Source organism: Saimiri boliviensis, chromosome 9 (genome assembly GCF_048565385.1).
Source record: "Saimiri boliviensis isolate mSaiBol1 chromosome 9, mSaiBol1.pri, whole genome shotgun sequence".
Lineage (NCBI taxonomy): Eukaryota > Metazoa > Chordata > Mammalia > Primates > Cebidae > Saimiri > Saimiri boliviensis.
The window spans coordinates 14,130,249-14,145,016 of NC_133457.1; the positions used below are offsets into that span (position 1 = coordinate 14,130,249).

At 37.3% G+C, this 14,768-nt stretch overlaps 1 pseudogene; it reads left to right on the forward strand.

The window, feature by feature from the left end:
• Positions 1-10,903: 10,903 nt before the first annotated feature.
• On the forward strand, positions 10,904-14,233 carry LOC101052001 (eukaryotic translation initiation factor 3 subunit J-like; annotated as a pseudogene).
• Positions 14,234-14,768: the final 535 nt, after the last annotated feature.

A 14,768-nucleotide genomic window follows, 5' to 3' on the forward strand; every position in this document is an offset into this window, starting at 1 on the left:
TGGCCAAGGGAAAACCTGTAGAGGGTATTTGGACTCAAGAAGATTCTGTATTCAGGCCCTGGCCCCCATGCTCCAGCCACTCCCACACTGTGGAGTGTACTTTCATTTACAATAAATCCCTTCATTCCTTCCTTGCTTTGTACATTTTGTCCTATTCTTTGATCAAGATGCCAAGAATCTGGACACCCTCCACTGGTGATGCAGCCACATGGAATTGAGTCCATTAAACCTCTTTTTCTTTATAAATTACCCAGTCTTGGATATGTCTTTATCAGCAGCATGCAAATGAACGAACACAGTCATACACTAACTCAGAGCTAAAGACGCGTGGTTAAATGACTCCTTCCAATGCCCTTGAGGGATATAAATTTACAAGTTTTCACGATGACATATTTTTATAAGATTTGCAAAAGTAAAATATTTTTGTATTTTTTTTCAAGGAAACTCTAATATTGTAAAAAATCTCCAGGCCCCATAAAACCTGAAATCACTTTCTGTCAAAGGACTTGAAACCATTATGATAGATTTCCTAGTGTATTGATAAGAAAAATAATCAACCAAAATTTGGAAATAAGACCAAGAGAGATACCATGACCTTTTAATATCATGCAATGAGTTGTTTAAGAAATCCATCAATGAGTATTCAATTATCTAGGGAACTGTATCTTTGTTTGATTCCTTTTTAATTAATGTTTACAGGTCTCAGACTTCGTGAAATTACATGCTAACTTGTAGACATTTTTGTCTGGTGGAGATGCAAATGATTTGTCTGAGAGAAAAGTTAACCTAAAAGATTATCATTTTATTACCCTGTAAGACATTAATGAGTTTTGTATCTTATCTAGTAATCTCATTCTCTCTTTATTTTTTGTTGCCAAGGAACACCCAGTTCTTCCAATATTTTTGCACCAGAGTCACCATCTTACAAATTCCCTCCTTAATGAATTAAATAACATATTTGACATGTGTTCATTCTAAATTTGTACAAGAGTTATGTCCTTAACTTTTTGAAAATTGTACTTTGACAGTATGTTAAACTCTCTCAAGAAAATCATTCTATTTATAATTTATTATGACATACACAAGTGTATGTCACCCATCTTTATGTTTACTTATAGTCAGGATTCTAACTTGGCTTGAGCTGCTCTCACCACAAAACCTAATAATCTCTTTCATTTTATGGCCTGGTTGGCTTGCACTGAGCCCCAACTTGAAAGCATGCACATAACCTTTCTGTGCCTCAATTTTCTCTGTAAAATGTGGGTTACTGTTAAGATTATGAGATGAGGTCTTTAAGGCTCTGATACAACAGCTCAGTTATTTTCCCTCAATAATTGTTGACATCTTTTTTGCCTCACCCAGCCAGTACCCTTTCAGTAACCCAAGGGAGCCCATGTGTCTCCCAAAACCCAAGGTAGAAGTTGAGAAGAATAGACCCAAGCTGTGCTTTCTGGCACCTAAACAGTTGCAGCAAAAAACATCTAGACCAGGGAGCCAATTTCCTTTTCTGATTATGGCTTAAATGACACTGTCAGTCCCAAGACTCACCCAGAAGCAGAATATGGCTTCCGTCCTTAGGGCTTCCCTCCTGAACCCATTTGGTTCTCAGACAGCGGAAACTTTGCTGTTTTGTCCAAATTTTTTTTAATATATATATATTTTTTATTGCATTTTAGGTTTGGGGGTACATATGAAGAACATGCAAGATTGTTGCATAGGTACACATGTGGCAATGTGATTTACTGCCTTCCTCCCCCTCACCTATATCTGGCATTTCTCCCCATGTTATCCCCCCCCAACTCCCCACCTCCCACTGTCCCTCCTCTATTTCCCTCCAAGAGACCCCAGTGTGTAAGGACATAGGCATAGGCAAGGACTTCATGACCAAAACACCAACGTGTTTTTTTTAACCATTGATTGGGTCCTTTTTAATCAATTATAGTCTGTCTTTCCATCTTCTCATTTGCAATCTTAAAGGCAAAAGATGTTTCCATTTTAGTTCTCTAATTCCTTCAAATAACTCCCCCACAAAATCTAGCAGCATAGTCAACATGATTTACACGGTCTGTATTCTTGGCAAGACTCTACAGGATGAAGGATGTATGGGCAAAGAGGACATAAAACTGAGTGACTGAAATGGCCAGAGTGGGATACTGTTTTAGCTATATGTGGATTCCAGCAGAGGGACTCCAGGACACTGGGATTCTGGATCAGTGTTTTTGGTTCTCCATTCATAATCCACCCATGGACCTTCCCATCATGTGTTTGCACCTTTCACTGTCTAGACTCCATCACTATTTCTGGTTTCCTAAAGACCTTGTTTTAACTTCTTCCATCTTTAGAGATACACATACACATCCCTTTCTCCTTCATTTATTTACTCTTTTGAAATTGATGCCCAAGGAAGTCATTAAAAAGTTTTCAACAGAAAGGCAACTGGATTACATTTGTTATAAAAAGAGCACCCTGGACTCTCAGGAATTCTCTTTCATTCAAGATGGAGGAACTAGGATCAGATTTACCCTTCTGCTTTAAACAGTAGAAAACCAAACAAAATATATGAAACAATGGCCTTCACATATTAAACAAGATGCACTGCAGGACTGTGACCTGTGATAGAAGGGAAACAAATGAGGTGAGCTCTGTGATATCCCCAAGTCTCTGCCTGCAGGCCCTAAGCTGCAGCACAGGGAAGAGGAACCCAAAATGGCCCAACCATCATGCTGAGGTGAAGAGACAGAGATCAGAGTTTGGGGAGCCAAGGCAGCATAGTACCAGAGACAGAGAGAGAAGGGAGAGAGTGAGAGAGGGGGGGAGGGAGGAAGGGATGGAGGGAAAGGTGGTGGGGGTGGGCGAGAGAGTGAGGGCAACAGCGAGAGCGAGAGCAAGAGAACCAACAAGAGTGCTCTGGAGAGAGATGTAGAGGAATATCCTCAAGTTTTTGGCTGAGTATATATCTGTGTATGTATGAGATGCAGGAAAACAGCCACTAAAATGGTGTGTCAGAAGAATTCCTAGACTTGAAAGTAGCTTATATTTCACTATCCAGAATAAAAAGACCTTGTAATATACAGGAAATTGAATAGATTCCTCAGAAGGGTATTATTTTAGCAGTAGGGCTAAGTTAGCCCTAAGACCCTGCTGAACTCACAATAACAGAGTTGGAAAGCAAACCTTAAAGGGGTCCAATCATTTCACGTAACTTATCTGTGTATCAAAAAAATCCAACACTATTTAAAGGAATATAACAAAATCCAGCAATTAATAATGAAAATTTTGCAGTATCTGTCATCCAGTCAAGAGAAAGAATATTACTAGGAGTAAAGAAGGACTTAACATAATAGTCAATTCACCGAGAAGACATAAGAATCATAAATGTGTATGTACTTAACACAGAGTTTCAAAATACATAAGGCAAAATGATGATTGAAATGAGATATAAACAGATTCACAATAACATTTGAAATCAACATTCCTCTCTCAGTAATTGACAGCACAATATAGAGACACAAAAGCCTGTATATGAATATTTACAGCATCACTGTTGATAATAGATCAAAAGTGGAAACAAGTCAAATGTCCATCAACTGATGAATGGGTAAACAAAATGCAGGATAGTAAATAAAGTCACCATAATCATTGACTTAGTGAACACTGAACCACTGCACCAAGACAAAATATATGGTTACGTTTCTGTGAGCCTCCGGTCACAACATTTTTGCCAACCAACAATAAGTTTGCTTTGTCTTTGTTGTTGTTTTAAAGATACCTTATTGAATATTTATTGTTAATTCATTAACATCTAACTCACAGCCAACAGCACTATAACTCTTCCCTCAATAAAAGCTTATCTAAACCATGTATTTTCTCTGTAAGGCATATCACAGACTTCTTGTGCTGAACAACACAAGGTAGCACTTCAGTACTATACCTGTGTATGGGGGAGGATTTTAAACAGTGAATTCATCAACAAAAAGCAAAAAAAAAAAAAAAAAAAAAAAAAAAGCAAAAATGTTAAGTGCTATGGCTTGGATATTTGACTACTTCACACTTCATGTTGAAATGTGATCCCCAATATTGGAGGTGGGGCCTCATGAAAAGTATTTGGATTATGGGAGTGGATCCCTCATGAATGGCTTGGTATCATCCTTGTGGTAATGAGGGAGTTCTTGCTCTTATTAGTTCCTGTGGGAGTTGGTTGTTAGAACCTGGTACCTTCTCTCTCTCTTGCTTCCTCTCTTAACCTGTAATCTCTGCACATGCTGGCTCCCTTTGGCCTTTTGCCATGAGTGGAAGCAACCTGAAGCCCTCACTGGAAGCAGATGCTGGTGCCATGCTTCTTGTACAGCCTGAAGAAACATGATCCAAATAAATCTCTTTTCCTTATAAATTACACAGCCTCAGGTATTCCTTTATAGCAACACTAGGTGGACTAGGACAACATAGCAATAAACAGACCACAAAAAGGACACTGTTTTACAGCATGACAGCTAAAACAAGATAGCTGGATATTACCTTGTTTGACCTCAGCTGAGAATATGCACATTGGCTAAATTCAATTTTTTGTTGTTCTGTTCAAGTCCCACAAATGACTGTGAAAGCACTATGAGTGTTGATTTTTGGGATTACAAATGAATTTTAGCAAGTAGGCAAATTCAAAAATACGGAATCTTTGAATCTTTGATGGACTGTGTATACATATGATGCAGTATTATTAGGCCCTAAAAAGGAAGTTCTAGCAATTGCCGCAACATAGATAAACCTTGAAAATATTATGCAAAGCCAAAGAAGCCAGACACAAAAAGACACATATTGCATGATTTCATTAGTATGAAATGTCCAGAATTGGCAAAGCCATAGAAATAGAAAGATTAGAAATTTCTATTTCTGATCTATTTTTATAACTCCAAAAGACATGTCATATTGTTTAGCTGTCACAATGGAAGCAAATGGTGAGTGACTACTAAACAATATGAAATTTCTTTTTGGAGTTATAAAAATGTTCTGAATGCATAACTGTGAATACACTAATAATTCACTGGACTGTACACATTAAATGAGTGGATGGTATAATATTAAATTATATTTAATAAAAATAAAAAAATTTAAAAAGAAAGCATATAGCACATTTATAGCACATTTCACTCAACAGCAAAATACACATTCTTGTCACATATACATGGAGCATTCACTAATATAGATACTATTTTGGGGCACAAAACAAGCCTTTAAAAATGTAAATTTTTAAAGTAGTATAGTAGAAAGATATCTAAAAATTCCCAAATATTTGGAAATTAAATAACATAGTGCTAAATAACTCATGATCCAAAGAGAAATTCATAAGATAAATTAGAAAATAATTTATAGGATAAATTAGAAAAATTCATAAAAATTAGAAAATAATTTAATGAAATAAAAGCACAGCATCAGCTAAAATAATGCTTAGAGAGATTTATAGAATTAAAGACTGATATTAGGAAAGAAGAAATGTCTCTAAACTTTCAGCTTAAGAAACTAGAAAAAAAGTTAATTAAATCCAAAGCAAGCAGAAAAAAGACACTGTATGAAAAGAGCAGAAATCAATGGAATTTAAAATAGAAAAACAATAGAGCAAATCAATGAAACAAAAAATAGTTCTTTTAAAAAAAATCAATAAAATTTGACAATCCTCCAGCAAGCCTGACAAAGAAAAAAAAAGAGAAGAAACAAATCACCAATATCAAGGATGTAACAGGAGATATCACTACATACCCTGCAGACACCAAAAGGATAAGGGAATACTATGAAAAACTCTATACACATAAGTTTGACAACTTAAATGAAATAGAATACCTTAAAAAGCACAAACTACAACAATTCATCCATTTTGAAATAGTTTGAATAGTGTTAACAATTAAAGAAATTCAGTTCTTGATTACAAACCATCCAATGAAGAATAACCTAGCTGTAATTGTCTATCCTGCTGAATTCTATCAAACACTAAAGAAAGAAATAAGACTAATTCTATGTAGTGTATTCCAGAAAATAAAAGAGGAGGAGATACTCCCCAACTCATTTTTTAATATGAGTATTATCCTGATACCAAACTGGTTAAAGACATTACAAGAAAGGAAAACTACAGACCAGTATTCCTACAGACCAATTTTCCTACATACAAACATCAACAAAATGCTAGCAAATGAAATCCAGTGGTATAAAAACATATTATGACCATTATAGAAGAAATGCAAAGCTGGTTCAATGTCTAAAAATCAACCAACACAATTCACCATATCAACAGACAAGGGGAAAAAAGGCATAAGATAATTTCAACAAATGCAGCAAAAGCGTTTGACAAAAATCAACAGAGGATCATAATACAAACTGTCAGCAAACTAGAAATAGAAGGGAAAGTCATCAACTCAATAAAGGGCATTTTAGTTCTTTTGACCTAATTGATATTTATAGAATGTTCTACCCAACAGCAGAATATGCATTCTTATCAAGTGCACATGGAGCATTCACTACAACTACCTATCTACCTGCATACCTACAGCTACCATAATTCTTAATGGTGAATGCTGAATACTTTCCTCCTAAGATAAGGAATAAGGCAAGGCTATCTGCTCTCACCACCTCTATTCAGTGTTGTACTACAGACCCTAGCTAGTGCCATCAGGCAAAAAAAAAAAAAGAAAAAGAAAAAGAAAGATATTACTTGCATACAGATTGGAAAGAAAGAAAACTGTCTCTATTAATAGATGTCATGATTGTCTACATAAAAAAAATGCCAAAGCACCTATAAAAAAGTGACTCAAACTAAAAAGTGAATTAGCACCTGTGCAAGATACATGTCAATATGAAAAAATCAATTCTATTTCTATATGCTATGAATAATTAGAAATTAAAATGAAAATATTATTTACATTAACATTAAAAAATCATGACACTCATAAGTTATATAACAAAACACATGGAAGATCTGTATGCTGAAAACTCAAAACATTGAGAAAAATCGAAGACCTAATAAAAGAGGGATATACTGTGTTCATGGTTTGGAAGTCTCACTCTTGCTACAATGTCATTTTTCCTTGAATTGATCCATAGATTCCACAGATTCAATGCACTCTCTATCAAAATTCTGGGAGGCCTTTTTTTTAAGAAATGGACAAATTTAGCTGAGCTTGGTGACATGTACCTGGTGTCCCAGTTACTCAGGAGGCTGAGCGAGGTGGATGGCTTGAGCCCAGGTGTTTGAGACCGGACAACATCGTGAGACTCAATCTCTGAAAAAGAAAGGAAGGAAGGAAATAAATAAGTGAATAAATAAATTGACAAGTTGATCCTCAAGTTTATATGGAAATGCAAAAGACCTAGAACAGCCAAAACAAAACCGAAAAACTAACACCACCTGATTTCAAGATTTACTACAAAACTAAAATAATCAAGAAAATGGGGTATTGTCCTAAGGACAGACATACAGACCAATTAAGCAAAACAGAAAGTCCAGAAGTAGACTCACATATATATGGCCAACTGGTCTCAATGAATGAGCCAAAGCATATGAATATGAGAAAGGATGGCCTTTTCAATAATGGTGCTAGATCAACTAGGTAGTTGCGTGCAAAAAAAAGTACCTTGGCCTTTACTTCACATTAAAAAAAAAATTAACTTGGAATGGATTATAGACCTAAATGCTAGAGTTAAAACTACAAGAGCTCTGGTAGAAATTATGGGAGAAGATCTTCATGGCCTTGTGTTAAGCAGTCTTCTTTGATAGAATACAAAAAGGCATGAACCACGAAAACAATAAGTTGAATTTCATCAAAATGAAAAACTCCTTAAAAGTGAAAAGATGAGCTGCAATGTGGGAGAAAATATCTACAAAATATATATGATAAAGGTCTGTATACATAATCTATAAAAACATATACAACTAAATACTAATCAAACTACCTGATTAAAAATTGTACAAAAGATTTGAATAAATCAAAAAAATACAACGACCAAGAAGCACATGAGATTATGAACATCATTAATCATTAGGGAAATTTAAATTAAAACCACAATGAGATATTAGCACACATTCATAACTGACAAATGACTGACAATACCAAGTTTGGTGAGAACGTGAAGTAACTGAAACTCATAGGCGTTGCTGGTGTGAGTACAAAATGATAGAACCAGTTTGGGAAACAGTTTGTTAGTTTTTAATAAGTTAGATGTACAACTATGATTATGATATAACGACCCAGTAATCCTACTTGTAGATACTTACCCAAGAGAAAAGAACACATATTCACAAAAACTCTTTACTTTAATGTTATAGGAGCCTTCCGTATAATAGCCTTAAACTAGAACCAACCCAAATGTCAATTAATTATTGAATAGGTAAACAAACTGTGGTATGTCAATATGATGGAATACTAGTCAGCAGTAAAAAGGAATGAAAAACTGATACACACAACACAAATGAATCTCAAAAGCATTATGTTAAATAAAAGAAGCTGGACAACAAATACTTCATGCAACATGATTTCAGTTAGATGAAGTTCTAGAAAAGTAAAACTAAGTGTTCCAAAGCAGATCAGTGGTTACCAGAGGCCAGGTGTTTAAGGAGATTACCTGCAAAGGAACATGAGAAACTTTTTTTTGGTGTGATAGAAATATTCTATACTCTTGATTGTGGTGATGGTAGTGGTTATACAACCATACATTTGTCAAAATTCACAGATCGTACATATAAAATTGGTGAACTTTATTATATGTTGACCTTTACTTCACATTTTTACTTCACATTGAGATATAAAATTATATCTCAATAAATCTGATTTTAAAATAGAGAAAGAGAGAGGCCCTCTGGTTGGCACAAAGAGGATGGGTTGGTAAGGGTGATCGAGACTAAAGACCTAGAAGTTAATTATTCAGAGACAAAAGCTAAAATTTTCAAAAACTTGAGAAATGAGGGGAAAGCACAAGAAGACCGAAAAAGGGAAAAAACAGAAGCACAGAAACAGATGAGCTTCCAGAGCACAGATTTATGTCCCAAGATAACTTAGAGACAAGGCACAGATTGGCATGACAGACACTCCCTGGGTACACAGGCCCCTGTTCCTTCTTCGGTCCCACTTTGGTCTCACTTGAATGTTGCACCAAGCAGCTCAGGCTAATTCCAAGGTAGGATCATGCTAACCCCACTGTTTCAGTTTGCCACATGCATTTTAGTACTCCCTGAAGACTGGTTCTACTGTTGATAGAATTTGGTAGAATTCTAAGCTACCTTCTGAGGCAAGAATGCCCAGAGACCACTTGTTTACTCTTTCGGTTGGTAAGCCCATATTTCCGCTGGGCACTCACCCAGTGGCCATTTCCTGTGTTCACATGATTTCACCTTGGCAAGGTGGTCCCATGCAATACAGGGGACTTACGATCTTTATCTGAAATTTACATTTTACAGGTTTTTCTGTATTTTTACTAGCTAAATTTGTCAACCCTTTACCTGAGGGCTTTCCCTCCAGGATTCTGCCTCTGCCTATTGTACCTCCCTGAGTAATCCCTGAGACACTGTTTTCCCTCAATCTTATCACCTAGGGTTAATAGTGGAAATATGTCTATCCATCAGGGAGCAAAAACAGCCTGCCCAACAACTGGAAGAGAGGAATTGTCCTCTCAAGATTGAGGCAGCCAGATGAATGGAAGCATCTTTTCTTAAACAGCTATTTCCTCAACCACAAGTAATAAAAAAAACTGCTTTGTCCCATCTCCTCACCATGAAGCAAAGGGATATTTCCCTTTGCATGTTTAGATATAAATCAAAATTAAGTTCTTGCCTTAAACTAGGTAGCAGTAAGTTAAAGATGTAACCAATATAGCCTAAGATTGATTTACTTCTTTTTCAAGTTATTTTACCTACATATTATATGAAAAGGTCTTATAGAATCTATTCATTTTCCACGTGTGTCTGAGTTTACATTGAAAGTAATTTCATACTACAGAAAAACATCCTGAATTGTGGCATCTGGTGCAAGGATTAAGAATTCTTTATTGTCTGCATAATGGTAGAAGTCTTATTCATTAATAAGCCAATATTTTCCATCTCCAGCTCAATCAACTTTATTATTTGAAATCGTGATCTTATACTTGCAAAGTATTTTGGCACATTTTCATCCTTATTAGTAATGAAAATGAGATTGTTAATGAAGCTAAATGACATGGCTGAGGTATAGTAAGTTGATTGTTACAGAGTGCCTGAGTCAGAAATTCTTGCTCCCTTTTCTCTCTCTGCAATTGGTGATGAGAAATCTGTCTATGATCTGATGCATTATAATCTATCTACCTTGTAATCTATAAGATAATTATCTTTCATATTCTAGTTCTCCACTTTTTCTTTTATGATCCATAAATTAAGAACACATGCTTATGAATTAAATATTTAAGAACTGGATAGAAGTATGCATCCATAGATTTTTTTCACCACAAGAAAAGCCACAACCCATGGTCCCAAACCACATGAGTAATGCCTATATGTGTAAATAGGATTCTTGTGTATTAAACACATATATGTATATATCATGTTAAGATACACACAGTTGGCATACATTACATACTGCCAAGTGGGTACATGCGATTGGATGAAAAAGACCGTTGTCTCTGCACTCCATTTTCCTTTGCTCCACTGTATCACTTAGTCATACAATCTCTTTGCTTCGAGTTATTACAGCAGAAGAAAAGGCTGTGCCTTTTAAAAGCATAGGCGCTCAGGTGCTGAGGGGCTCAGGGCATAAAGAAGACCTAACGAAAAGGAGAGAGTCTTCCCTTTGACCCTTAATTCCTCCAAAGATTCACAGGTTAGAGAGATAGGGAAAGGAAGAGAATTAGAGGGGAGGCGAAGGGTGGTTAACTAAACTCTGGTGTGACCTGAGAAATGGTTCCCACGTGCTGCTCCATCCCCCAGGCTAAACAGAAGCACAGAAACACCTGGGAAAAAGGTAAGGCGCAGGGTAAGAAAAATACCAGATAAAAGGAGAGGCGACCAGAACCAGAGTCCCCTGGAATCTCTATGTGCATGCTAGAGCGGCAGGGTTCAGGGCCCCAGACAGCCTCACGGAGCTGCTTGTGCCCTGGGCTGCAGCTCTGAGAGTGTGGAACCCCTGGAGCCTTGCCGCCTCTCTGTGTGAACAAAGACCAGACACCAATAAGGATGCCTGTCTTCACTGGCTTGATTGGATCATGATCCAGACCAGATACCCACTTCCTGAGCACACAACTCTTCCCCAGCAACTTAGAAGGAAGAAGAACCTCTTCTTGACTGAGATTGTTTCCTCATAGGACGTATTAAAGTTTGTTCTCTTGAGACTAAATAAAGTGATATATTTTACACCACTAAGTTTGTGGTCTGAAATACTCTATATACCTACACACACATACACAATGTCCATATATACCATTTTTATTTATACCTGTATATAATTTCTACCTATACCTGTAAGTATATATAATTTTTTATTAATACCTATGTTGTATATATTTTAGTTATGTGCATCTTCTATTTTATGTTTCTGGTTTGTTTTAGGGAATTTGCTTGGGAAGTGGACAATAAGAATGGTAGGCTTTTCTTTGCTCTCTGTGATGTAGACTTGAAGGGGCACACAAAAACTTAGTATTTTAGTGGTTAAAATAAGGAAAATGAAATTGTGTGTGTATGGGTACATATATGTGAATAGATAGATATGTAGATACACAGGTATGTAGATAGATATGGAGCTGCCATCTCTCTGCCGAGAGCAGTTGTTTTCCGGATGCAGAAAAACCAGAGTGCCACAAAAGCCTCTACGTAAACCTGAGTCATGTTTCTTCCAGGTTCTCCAGTCCACTTCACCAGTCTTGGTTATGTGGTTCATCTTGTGGCCTCTTCTGCTCTCACAATAGATGGGGAGAATTCCTGCTTTAATTCTGGTACTGGATTGTGCTTTTTAAAATAATTAGATGATGAGTGGGGAACAACACATTGACTTAATTTGGCCAGGCAAGACTTTTTCTCCGTTAATGAGGACGGCATGAATAAATCAAAGACCCTTTCTACAACAACCTGTCAAAGACTCTTTTTCAGATAAAGCTTTGGTTGTAGGTTTTTATTTTCAGGAAAAAGGAAGAATTACATTTCTTTATAAAATAATGAAAGAAGAAAAAGGTTTTTGGTGTCTCTTCATGAATCACTAAACAATAAAAAAGAAAAGAGGCAGATTTGTGAATAGCAACCCAGATGGAGAATTTGCTTCTGGGAGGGGCAAAATGGTGCAGTGACTAGAGCACAGACCCTGGAGCCAGGGGCATGGTTCCGATCCCAGCTCTGTCTCTGGCTGGCTGGTGTTTAGCTTCTGTGCCTCAGTTTTCCCATCTGGAAAGTGGGATTTAAAACAGTTATCTATCTGATGGAATTGTGAGAATCGAATGGTAATCTGCAAAGAACCTAGATTAGCAAACACTATGTGTGTTGCTTGTCATTGTTATTTATTTTAAAAGTGTAGTAGTCTGTTCTCTCATTGTTTTAAAGAACTACCTAAGACTGGGTAGTTTATAAAGGTAAGAGGTTTAACTGACTCACAGTTCCACAAGCTGTGTTTAGGAAGCATGGCTGGGGAGGCCTCAGAAGACTCACAATCATGGAGGAAGGTGAAGAGGAAGCAGAAGCAGGCATGTCTTACGTGGCCAGAGAGGGAGGAAGAAAGCGAAGTGGGAGGCACTACACACTTAAATAATCAGATCTTCTGAAAATTCTATCATGAGATAGCACTAAGGGGATGGTGGTAAACCATTGGAAACCACCCCAATAATCCAATCACCTCCCACCACACCCCACCTCTAACACTGGGGATTACAACTCAATATGAGATTTGGGTGGGAGTACAGAGCCAAACCATATTAAAAAGTGTAATGTGCTGAGGGTAACCACCAGTTTACCCTTCTCCACATATGCAGAATTACAGGAAATAACCTAGGAAGCAATATAACAGACTTAGGTTATAAACAGGAAAGAACTGGAAAGCTGTTTAAGTTCCGGAAAGTTCTATCCAAGAAGATAAAAGTGCTTAAAAAATAAAGCAGGAGCGTTACTCATTTGACCAGAATAGTTCTGGTGCAGATCTCTTATTCTTGACCTGACGGCTTTGAATTTCACTCAGTTCTCACACTGGGTGACTTTAAATTATCTATGCCACTGGTGACCATCGTGGATCATTGTCATTTTCCTAAATGTGCATTTGCTTCGGGGGGTCAACTACTGCATATTAAATCCCTGGAGATGAGGCATGCACTACAGTCAGAGTTGCTTGAACATTTAAGGTGATAAAGATCGAGCAAACCCAGTGACTCACCTTCACCGCACCAACTCCTCGCTAGCTCTGCCCTCACACAGGCTCTCACCCTGCTCAAGATGGCTGCGCGGCGGGACTCTTGACTCCTGGGACGCCGACGCATTCTCCGTGGAAGACCCAGGGCGGAAGTCGTCAGGTGGCGGCACTGCCGCGGGGGCTGCTGGGAGGGCGATGCTGAGGAGGGAGACCTCAGGGATAACCGGGATGATGATGATGATGATGAAAAAAAAGAGAAAGCAGAAGTAAAACCAGAGGTAAAAATTTCAGAAAAGAAAAAAAGCAGAGAAGATAAAAGAACAAACGACGAAAGGCAGAAGAAAAGCAAGAAATTAAAAAGAGGTTAGAAGAACCTGAAGTCACTAAAGTGCTAACACCAGAAAAACAATCAGCAGATAAACCGCAGCTGAAGAAATTAGAGGAAGGGTCAGGCCTCGAATTAGCAAAGGAAACTTCTGGTGTTAATAATACTGTTTATGGAACAGGTGCTATGAACCCATTTTCAAGAGATGACTTCACAGAGTTTGGAAAGTTACTAAAAGATAAAATTACACAATATGAAAAGTCACTATATTATGCCATTTGTTTGGAAGTCTCAGTTCACGACGTATATATTGCATTGGAAACTGATGACTTGAAAAAGATTACCAATTCACTGGCTGTGCTTTGCAGTGAAAAACAGAAGCAAGAAAAGCAAGCAAAGCAAAGCGAGAAAGAAGAAAGGTGTGATTCCTGGAGGGGGATTAAAAGCCACCATGGAAGATGATCCTGCAGATTATGGTGGTTATGATAGAGGATATGTACAAGACTATGAAGACTTCATGAGACATTTTATCTTTTCCTGGTGTCATCTTTATATTGCTCACAATCCCTTGAACAGGTAGTACAACTTCCTTTCCTTTCAGTTCTGCCAAATGCTACAAATGGAAGTGCAGTGTCTTTTGTGCTGGTTATTTAACCCCTCGACACTTAGGTGCTAATGTGCAAATGAGGGAACTTGGATCTTGCTGCCAAGGGGTTAAAATTGGGAACCTGAGCTGCTACTAAATTGTAGTTCAAAACAAACCTAATTATGTTGTCATTGTTGCTATCTGATTTCATAGCATCAGGCACTAAATCGAAAACAAAAGACTGAAACATGACCAAAAAAATTGTGCTTACCAGCCCCATTCATTAATACAGCCTTAACCTGCCTCCTTGAACTACTCCAAAACTTGTCAAGAAAAGCAGTTTGCAGCAGTGTGCACCTAGTATTAAAATTGCTTTGTCTTAAAATTAAGCATCAGGATATTAAAAATACATTGTAAAGAAGACTGCTTATCTCAGAGTGAAGATACTGTAGCTGGAAAGCACTAGTTTCATACAAAATTAAATTGACCACGCCTGTAATCCCAGCACTTTGGGAGGCCAAGGCGGGTG